Genomic DNA, 10862 nt, shown 5'->3' with positions numbered 1-10862 from the left:
GTGGGAAACCCTTTGTTCTGTTGGTTTTTGATCTATCAGGAACAGCCTGTCTGCAGCCCCTAGGACATTTACCCACAAAGGGAGCTCTGACCGCTAGGAGCTGCTTATCCAGACACCACTGCAGTTTTCTCACTAACTCCTTTGAGACGCTCAAGGTTCATGATTGATCACAGCCATTGATTAAGAAAAGTAAGACATTGTCTCGAAGGCCGGGGCAGGTTTGCAATAGCTTATTGAAGCCAGGTGGTGAGAGTCTATGCTTTAATCGGGTAGTCAACCTCCCTAACGCTGACGTTCTCACCCCACCTGCCTTCTTCTTCTTTTTTTTTTTTTTTTTGAGACAGGGTTTCTCTGTGTAGCTTTGGCTGTCTTGGAACTCATTCTCTAGACCAGGCTGGCCTCGAACTCACAGAGATCCTCCTGCTTCTGCCTCCCAGCTGCTAGGATTAAAGGTGTGTCCCACCACTGCCAGATATTCTGGCGCTTTAATACAGTTCCTCATGTTGTGGTGACCCTCCATAAAACCATTTCATTGTTCCTTTGTAACTGTAATTTTGCTATTGTTATGAATCATAATGTAAATATGTAGTAAGAAAGATATCTGATGTGTGACCCCCAAAGGGGGTGTAAGACCCACACGCTGAAAACTGCTATAATTAATCTTATCACTTGGGAGACAGAGGCAGGCCGGTCTCTGAGTTTGAAACCAGCCTTGTCTACAGAGTGAGTTCCAGGACAGCCAGGGCTACATGGAGAAGAAAAGCAAGCATACATACATACAAACATAAATAAATAAATAAATTTAAAAAAACAGACAGGGCTTACACTCTCTTCTGGGACTTCTTTCCCTAGACTTTCTGTTTGGCACTACCTTATCTGTATGCATTCCCACATTCTTGTGGCTGTAAGGTATATTTGTGTGTGTGTGTTGGTGCATATGCACATGTGTATAGGTATATATGCACACGTGTGTGTATGTGTGCATATGGAGAACAGAGCCAGATGTCAAGCACCTTTCTGGATTGCTCTCTACTTACTTGTTTCTCTTGGGAGTCTGGACATTGTGATGGAAAAGCCATCAGCATTGAGAAATGGCGAGACTAAACCTGAACGCACACTTTTCAGACCCTTGGGCCTGGCTTGTGAGAAGTATGCGAAAATGTTCCACGCTGTAAACTAGAGATACCCTATGATGCTGTCAGATCAGCTAACCGGGTGATTCCAGTGGGATTGTGGACAATGAAAGCCAGGCTCACGAACTGAAGATGGGAACAGGGACTCCATCAGGACATGGACTAGAGAACACCCATGTCACCTGTGGAAACAAGATTGTCTGCATTTTGTTTGTGTCCTAAGACTTTATAGGGCACCGAGTTTAAAAGTGACAGAGCAATCAATCTGGCAGGAGAACTTTCAAGACTGACACCAGTTAGGGTGCAGTAGGGACTCGGTTGGCTCCATTTAGATGAGTTTGCAGTGGAAAACAGAAACCAAAACCAGAGTGGAATAATTTGAAAAATGTTCTGTAGTCAGGTGGTGGTGGTGGTGGCACACGCCTTCAATCCCAGGACTCTGGAGGGACAGGCAGATCTCTGGGTTCAAGGCCAACCTGGTCTACAGAGTGAGTTCTAGGACAGCCAGGTCTACACACATACACACAAAAAGCCTGTCTCAAAAACAAACAAACAAACAAACAAAAAACAAGCAGTAACAAAACACACGAAAAAGGAAAAGAAAACATTCAGCTTGGCCATAAAAGAAGTATGTTGCAACCAAGAAAGATGCAGTTATTGAAATATTACAGCTCCGGGGTGAGGAGGTGGCTTAGTGGGTGAAACATCTGCTGCACATGTGTGAGGACCATGGTGGCTCACAATCATTTGTAACTCTAGTTCCAGGGAACCTGAAGCCTTTTCTGGTCCTCATGGGCTCTGCTTGTGCATGGTGTACAGTCATATATACGTGTAGCAACCCCTACACATAAAATATATAGATAAACATGCAGTGGTGGCACACGCCTTTAATCCCAGCACTTGGGAAGCAGAGACAGGTGAATTTCTGAGTTCGAGGCCAGCCTGGGCTACAGAGTGAGTTCCAGGCCAGCCAGGGCTACACAGAGAGCTATAGCTGAGCAGTAGATCACTTGTGTAGAATAAGTCTGACTATGGCAAAATATATACATTTTTTTCCTTATTTTTTTAAAAAAAAGCACAAATTGGAGACAGAATAAAATTGGAAACCTGAGGAGCAGATGTGTTCTTGGGTGAGGAATGTCATAATCATGCTATGGAAGACAAGGAAGTCCTAGCCAGCTCCGCTCAGCAAATGGAGCAGTGTCGGAGCTTCACCTTGCAGGTCAGCTGGTTATTCCTATTTTGGAATTTGTGCCTGATTCAGAATAGAAATGCCAAGCTTTCTTTCTTTTCAAAGTTTCCATCAGATTAGGCAGAGAGTAAATATTTTAAGCATCAACAGTGTGACTTTTGTAACCACTAAAAAGAGACCGATTGCAAAAATAGCCCAAGGAGCAAGACTCCTATTTCCTCTAGACGTGGTTTCTGTGACTCCTGCCACTGCCTTGTGACTATGAAAGCTACCCACCCCACTGTGCTGCTCTTCTCTTGGACTGCCTAGGTCCTGGGCAGGGGGGCAAGAGTGCTGGGGTAAGTCCTGGGTCCACTGCATTCTGTATGAGAAGCGTTCAGGACAGTAACGTAGCCCGGAGGCAGAGGGCCCATCCAGCCTGTGCAACGACCTGCGTTTCATTCAGAGCGCTGCCAACAGAAAAAATAAAAGTCAGCCAGCCAGACAAATGTTGCACATCTTTCTCATCTGTGGAGTATTTTAAACTATACATATGTGAAGCTATTGAAGGGAATATGAAAGAGGAGGAGGTTTAAAGAGTGGAGTGGGAAAGAATAAGTAGGGAGATAGGATATATGTGACAGGAAACTTTAGAAGAAGAGAGGGGACCATAAAAGGGGCGGGGGGTGGGGTGATATGGGTGAGGGCTGGGGAGAAGGCGAAGAACAAAGTATAATGACTGATATGCATGTCATTATGTATGTGTATATATGAAAATATCACAGTGAAACCCATTTCTTTGCCTGCTAGTCAGAAATGGAAGGAAGAAAGAAGAGGGAGAGAGAAAGAAAATGCAAGCCATCTGGAACTGGGGTAGACAGAGCACACACTCACCTGTGCAGGCTGGGGATAGGGTAGACAGAGGACACACCCACCTGTGCAAAGGCTGGGGACAGGGTAGACAGATCACACACCCACCTGTGCAGGCTGGGGACAGGGCAGACAAAGGACACACCCACCTGTGCAGGCTGGGGACAGGGCGGACAGAGCACACACCCACCTGTGCAGGCTGGGGACAGGATAGACAGAGCACACACCCACCTGTGCAGGCTGGGGACAGGGTAGACAGAGCACACACCCACCTGTGCAGGCTGGGGACAGGGTAGACAGAGCACACACCCACCTGTGCAGGCTGGGGACAGGGTAGACAGAGCACACACCCACCTGTGCAGGCTGGGGACAGGGCAGACAGAGCACACACCCACCTGTGCAGGCTGGGGACAGGGTAGACAGAGCACACACCCACCTGTGCAGGCTGGGGACAGGGTAGACAGAGCACACACCCACCTGTGCAGGCTGGGGTAGACAGAGCTATAGACACCCACCTGCAGAGACGGCGCATATACTCAGCCTGTCGTGGTTTGGGTTTAATCCCTTTCTCTGTAAACAAAACAACCAACTTTTTAAAAATAATTATCATGGTGTACATCTGTAGTCCTAGGTCTTGGAAGGAAAAACACGGGATCAGGAGCTCAAGGTCATGAGTTCAAGGCCAGCTTAAACTACAAAACCCTATTTTAACTATCAAAGAAAAAGTGCATTTTACTCTTGTGGAAAACCTGGGTTTTGTTTCCAATCCCCTCATGGAGGCTCACAAGCACCTGTAACTACAGGTCCAGGGGATCTGATGTTCCCTGGCCTCTGTGGGCACCACATACACATGATGCACATACAATACATACATGCAGGCAAAGCATCATACACATAAAATAAATCTAAGACATATAACAAGGACTGAGGGGGTGTTGAGCCATTTTGTCATTTTGTTTTAGTCTATATCCTAAATAAATTGCAAAGGAAGAGAACTTTACTGGACTCCCTTTTAGGCCCCATGGTTGGGGAAGGTATCCTTGCAAGGCACGTGTGGGTCTCCCTGCTCTGGTGGGTCATCGGTGGATTCGGTCCACAAGGGCAGTGGGAGCAGAACAAGGAGTTCAGAAGCCCTGCGAGTTCTTAAGGTGAGTAACTGGGACCTCTTGTCAGTAGGAAGGTCAACTTAACTTAGGGTGATTGAAGGCTTATAAAGTTTTGGGGGACTGAGGGCAGGACCATCCAGGATGTGCAAAGGTCATTGGCTGGGGGCTAAGGGTACCTCATTAGCATACCTCATTAGCATGGGGAAGCACTTCTGGAATCTCAAGTGCTGACTGAAAAGGTTTTGTCAGGAGAAAGGAAATTGATCCTTATAAACTAATTGAGGCTATGTGACATTCCTTAGGTAGAGAGGCGAATATTAGAATCCCCCAGCCGAAGTCAGAGAAGGAGAAACTGCCAAAGAAGGGGGTCTCCCATACTGCGCTGAGCCCAGCGCCTATCTGGTCATAGTGGACTTCGATGAGCAGAGTTTTTCCACAGGCAAGGAGTGATTCCATCCAGATTCTGGGTCGACAATGAAAGCGAGTTCTACTGGGAGACACCTTCAGCATCAGGTAGCAAAACCAAAGGACAGGAGGCAGAGCCACTGACAAAGCAGCCCTCAGAAGCGTCATACATGCTTAACCTTCTACATGTTCAAGTGGTCAGGACAAGTCGGAAGAGTTGGATAAATTCATGGAACAACCCAACGTGTTCAAAGCAGGCCTCCTTGCTCTGTTGTATTTCTGAGGGGTGATAGGACCTCCTGTAGCTCCGTTTGGCCTTGAGATTAACCGTGTAGCCAAGGATTACCTTGAACTCCTGATCCTCGTGCCTATACTTCCGAAGCCGAGGTTACAGGTGTGTACCACCACGCCCAGTTTATGTTGTCCCAGGGACCAATCCCAGTGTTTCATGTGTGCCAGGTAAGCGCTCTGCCCACTGAGCCACGTTGCTCGCTCTGGGCTAGTCATCCTGGCTTTCCGATTTGAAGCAGAGCCGAGTGTTGTTGGAGTGTTCTTCCTCATCTCTGCACTTCCCTTGCCCGGTGTGTGGTACCCAGGTCTCATCAACTCAGCCCATTTCTTTCTCCACTTGATTTTCACCGAGGACAGAGAGCTCAGGAGTTTCCTTCTTGGTTCCCTGTCTGCCTTTGTGCTAACTTAATAATGAAGGAACAACAATGTCCGTTTGCATCTTGTTTTCAGTTTCCGGTTCATCCTGAAATCTCACATGACAGTCACTGTGAAGCACAGTAACTTTACTAGAGGTCTCCCCACCACACTGCCTTCTTTGGTTCTGTCTTGGATAGCCTCCTTCCCAGTTCTGCCTGTCACGTTATTTTTCTGGACATGACTTTTCTTTTTTCCAAGCCACGGTCTTTCTGCACAAATCCCAATTCTGCCCAAATTAACTTTGTCTAGGCATTTTACCCTTGATTCTTTTTAAACGGAATTTCCATTGTTTCAGATTTTGATTAGCTCAAAAATGTCCAAGTCAGAGGCTGGAGGGATAGTCCAATGGTTACGGGCACTCACTGCTCTCGCTAGCAGAGGAGCCCTGTTAAATTGCCAACAGAAACAATGGATGGCTCACAAGTGCCTGTAACTAACTCCAGTTGCAGGTGATCCAGAACTCTCTGGACCCTGTGGGCACATGTACACACATGGTACACATACACTCATGCAGGTACACATACAAACATGTAAATACAAATATTTTCAAAATGTCTTGCCCAAATTCTGTCCTCTTTTCAAGAACTTGGAACTCACCTTGCCCCTGCCTCAGCCCGCTGACTGCTGAAGTGCTGGGGGTACAGCTGTATACTTGCACCTTGGATTTCTGTCCTTTAAATTCTACCTTTGACATGAGGGTTCTGCCACAATTATTCTCAGATTATTATTATTATTGTTGTTGTTGTTGTTATTATTGTTACTTATTATTATTTTAGTTAGGGCTTTTCTCCTGTGACTAGACACCATGGCCAAGGCAAGTCTTATAAAAGACAACATTTAATTGGGCTGGCTTACAGGTTCAGAGGTTCAGTCCATTATCATCAAGGCAGGAGCATGGCAGCATCCAGGCAGGCATGGTGCAGGGGGAGTTGAGAGTTCTACATCTTCATCTTAAGGCTGCTAGCAGAAGACTGGCTTCCGGGGAGCTAGGACAGGTCTTACAGCCACAGTAACACTCCTATTTCAACAAGGCCACACCTCCAAATAGTGCCACTCCCTGGGCCAATCTTATACAAACCATGACAATTATTTTTTTGAGACAGGCCTTCTCTGTGTAGCCCTGGCTGTCCTAGAATTGCTTTGTAGACCAGGCTGGCCTCAAACTCACAGAGATCCACCTGCCTCTGCTTCCCAAGTGCTAGGATTAAAGGCGTGTGCCACCACAACCCACTAGAATTTATTTTTTAAACTCTTCAGTTGACACTTACTTCACTGTCATTTATTATGTTATGATTTTCATTCATAGACATTTTACTGATGAGCTTGTGACTCTGACAGCTGGGTGTGGTGGTGCACGGTTGTACTCTTAGCACGTGGGGGACTGAGGGAGTGAAACTGTCCCGCAGTTTCATGAACCGGGTTCTGCCTCTACTGAAGGAAGAAAGGAGACCTGAAACACAGAGTTCGAGAAAAAAAGGACACGAAGCCAAGTTGAGGGTTTCCAATCAAGGCTTGCCTTTACTTTGGGGGTTCAGCATTTATATACAAGAGAGCAAACTGAATCTCTAGGTTACAATGACATTTGAATAACATAAGGGATTCGGGAGGAGTCAGGAAGAGTCTAAACAAAGTCAAGGGGGAGTCCAAGGGAAGCTGGCTGCTGGGCTGAAGGTGGAGACTCAGGACATCTCTCAGGTCTCGATTCAGGGAGTGGCTGGAGGCGCAGTCCACAGTGGGGGAGGAGGTCAACTACAGATGTCCTCAGGCTGTAGACATGTCAGCCAGCACGTGTAGTTTCCTCTAGAATCTTCGAAGGCGGAACTCATAGTAGTGAGTCTTTGTTTTAGGCACAGCAGACGTGAGTTGAGTCTCTGGTCACAAGCTCTGGTGTCTTACAGCTGAGAGACCCAACAAGGGAGGAGGAAACTCAGGGCTAGCCTTGGCTATTTACTGAGGCTGTGGCCAGTCTGGGATAGATGAACCCTTTTGTCAAAGAAAAAAAAATCGCAGCATGCGGCCCGCATCTCCAGTGCCAGCACAGCATGCAGGCCCGCATCTCCAGTGCCAGCACAGCATGCAGGCCCGCATCTCCAGTGCCAGCACAGCATGCAGGCCCGCATCTCCAGTACCAGCACTAGAGAGGCTGAGGCAGGAAGATTGCTGTGAGTTTTACACTAGCCTGGTCTACAACATGATTTCCAAGCCAGTTTATATGACGTAGAGAAACCTTGGCATCCTTGTGAGCTCTATCTTACAGATCTTGTGCCTTGTACAGTGTATTATTATTAAATATTGATATGGGGAGACGGTCTTAGTTAACGTTTTACTGATATGAACAGACACCATGACCAAGGCAACTCTTAAAAGGACAACATTTAATTGAGGCTGGCTACAGGTTCAAAGGTTCAGTCCATTATCATCAAGGTGGGAGCACGGCAGCATCCAGGCAGGCATGGTGCAGGAGGAGCTGAGAGTTCTACATCTTCATCTGAAGGCTGCTAGCAGAATATTGACTTCCAGGCAGCTAGAATGAGGGTCTTAAAGTCCACTCCCACAGTGACACACCTACTCCAACAGGGCCACACTTCCAAATAGTGCCACTCCCTAGCTAGGCCAAGCATATTCAAACCATGACAGTGGGAGTAAAATTTGGGTCAACTTTGAATAGAGCTACCTTAAGGTAGGGGAAACAAGATCAATAGTGAACAAGATGTGCCTATTTTTTTTCTAGAGAAAGAAATCAAACCATGAGCCCACTTAAATCTTTGACAACAATAAGAACAATAGCAGCACTGACCACCAGTTTTTTCTCGTGTGTGTTTTCCTTCAAGATACAATTACACTCATCTTTTGCCTCCAGATTTTTGTACTTGCAGAAAATATGACAACTGAAATAGAATGTTAAAATTAGATGTTGTTTACATATTACAGGAAGGAAAGAGGGGGAGTATTCACAAAACAGACAAATTTCCATGTTAACCTAGTTTCTTAAAATATAAAACCAAGGGGCCTATTTTTATCCTCACAAGCCTTTTGCTCAATCTGCCTTGTGGTCAGGAGGGAGGAAACATCTCAGCACCCAGCAGTGCTCGGGGAAGGTGGAGTCCTAAGACCAGAAGGTCCTAAAAGGTCTTGAAAAGTGACGACTAACCTGGGCGTGTTAGTATATACCAGTGATCTCAGCTCTTGTGAGGCTGAGGCACAAGGATTATGAGTCTGGACTAGTTTGGGTCACACCATGAATATAGAGCCATCATGAACTACATATTGAGGTTCTGTCTTGGAAAAAAAAACATAAAAACAAAATGAGGTGAATATATTTGAAGGGGTCAAAGGTTAGTCAAATAACACATTGAAAAATAACCATCTTTACTTTCTCTTTCATTTTCTAATTCATTCATTCGATGATGCTATTTATAATAAACATAACTTGTAAATATCAAATTTTACTAGTAGAAATATGTCATTAGAAAATAGAACTTGAAAAAAAAAAAGAAAATAGAACTTGGCCTAAGCTTTCTTAATATGGATAAAATAGACTTCAGGGGCCAGAGAAATAGCTCAGTGCTTACGAGCACTTTCTGCTCTTGGAAAGGATTGGATTTGGTTTCCTAATACCCACGTGATGGCTCAGGACCAGGTGAGGCTCCAGTGACAAGCATCCAGCAGTCTTCTGGCCTGTCAGCACCTCACATGCACATATTCCCACACAGACACGCTGCACAGATACATAATTAAAAATAAACAAATGAGGGCCGGGCGTGGTGGTGCGTGCCTGTAGTCTCAGCATTTTGGAGGAAAAGGCAATCGGATCTCTGTAAGTTCAAAGCCAGGCTGTTCTACATAGTGATTTCCAGGACAACAAGGAGTACAGAGAAAGACCTTCTCTCAAAGTAAATAAATAAACAAGTGATTAAAATAGACAAAGACAAAAATCAGACCTTGACAAAAGATCTTTAAAGAATCTATCGGCTTAGTTTATAAAAAATAAAAATCTCAGTTTCAGGAAGCTACAGCTGTTTTGTTTATGTAGGCTCTGAGTAACAGCCTCATATCTACAAATAAACATATGGGAGTGAATAGGTAAATCCACAGCTGTGGTGTGTTACTATGGTGAAGTATGTCAGATTTTTGTGTCACTGTGACAAGCATCTAACACAAGCAACTTGAGGGGAAAAACCAGTGTTTTAGTTCATGGCTTTGGTGCATGGTCTCTGGGTCTCATCTGCTTGGCTTGAGTCCCCTGCCAGGGGACCCTGTGGTGGAGGAGGTCCATTACTGCATGGTAGACAGGGGTGAGGGGCCACGGAGGAAAGGAAGAGGACCACACATTCTTCAAAAGCGTGTCACTGTTCGTTCTTCCTCACACTGTAAAGCTGTTGCTACCTGACAAGATACTGCCATGTGAGGATGACACATTTGACACTGAGATTGCTATGAATACCTGAGCCTGTGAGGGCATTTCCTATTCAAACCATAACTGGAAATTAACTTCTTGCACCTCTTCTCCCTGTGCTTTGCATTACCCATTTTTTTCTTTGCTCTAGCCCTGAGGGTAGCTTTTAAGTTAACACATATTTTTTAGGTTTACTTTATGTGCTTGAGCATTTTGCCTGCAGGTATTTATGTGCACCACATGTATGCAATGCTCATAGAAGCCAGAAGAGGGCACCAGAACACCTGGGATTAGAGTTATAGATGGCTGCAAGCTACAATATGTGTGCAGGGAACCAAACCCAGATCCTCTGCAAGAATAGCAAGTGCTCTTAACCCCAGTCCTGTCCTACAGGAAGGCATAAGGAACTCACCAGTTCCATGGTTAGTAAATGGCAGAGTCAAGATTTTAATCGAGTGGAATTGCCTATTTGCTAGCCCCTAGAATTTTAGATACACAGATATCTACCCACCTCCCTCTTTTTAAGGCTGGGTGTGGGGTATGTAGGCCTGGCTGACTTGATGTTTACTATGTAACCAAAGCTGTCCTTAGACTAGCTGTAATTTTCCTGCTTTCTGATTTGAGTGCCATGATGACAGGAATGTTACTATGTCTCTCTCCTTCACAAGGCCATGTGCAGGGCAGGCTACTTCCGCTTATAATAAATGTGTAATAAAATAACTGCTTGTATCATGAGCCAGGGGTGCGGTAGTAGTACGTGGAAGCGGGCAATGCTGTCAACATGGGGCTTGTGTTATTAGCAGTTGGGAAGAAGCACTCGCCAATGGTCAGTATTTGGCCACGAGGCTCATAGCAGCAGGATGGGTCACCTTGGCTAGTTATTGCACTACGTCGCAAGGCAAGCGATCTTCTTTGGGGACTCACAGATTTTAGGAACTGATGTCTTGGTTGGAATCTGAAGCATGAATAGGAGTCACTTAACTAGAGACAGGTGAAAAGAGCAGAAAGGGTCCTGGGCATCCCACACACAGAGCAGGAAGGGGTCCTGGGCATCCCACACAGAGCAGGAAGGG

At 45.7% G+C, this 10862-nt stretch overlaps 1 protein-coding gene across 2 annotated transcripts in view; it reads left to right on the top strand.

The window, feature by feature from the left end:
• The first annotated feature begins 8041 nt into the window (after positions 1-8041).
• C2cd5 (C2 calcium dependent domain containing 5) overlaps positions 8042-10862 on the top strand; it is a 107932-nt gene continuing 105111 nt past the window's right edge. For both annotated transcript variants that reach the window (XM_031383830.1, XM_031383826.1), the window contains exon 1: positions 8042-8046. The gene's annotated coding sequence lies outside the window, so the exon portion shown is untranslated. The remainder of the gene's footprint in view (positions 8047-10862) is intronic.

The sequence above is a fragment of the Mastomys coucha genome, unplaced genomic scaffold, assembly GCF_008632895.1.
Source record: "Mastomys coucha isolate ucsf_1 unplaced genomic scaffold, UCSF_Mcou_1 pScaffold20, whole genome shotgun sequence".
Taxonomy (NCBI): domain Eukaryota; kingdom Metazoa; phylum Chordata; class Mammalia; order Rodentia; family Muridae; genus Mastomys; species Mastomys coucha.
Note: the sequence above shows the minus strand (reverse complement) of the source record. Positions and strands in the feature narration are given on the sequence as shown.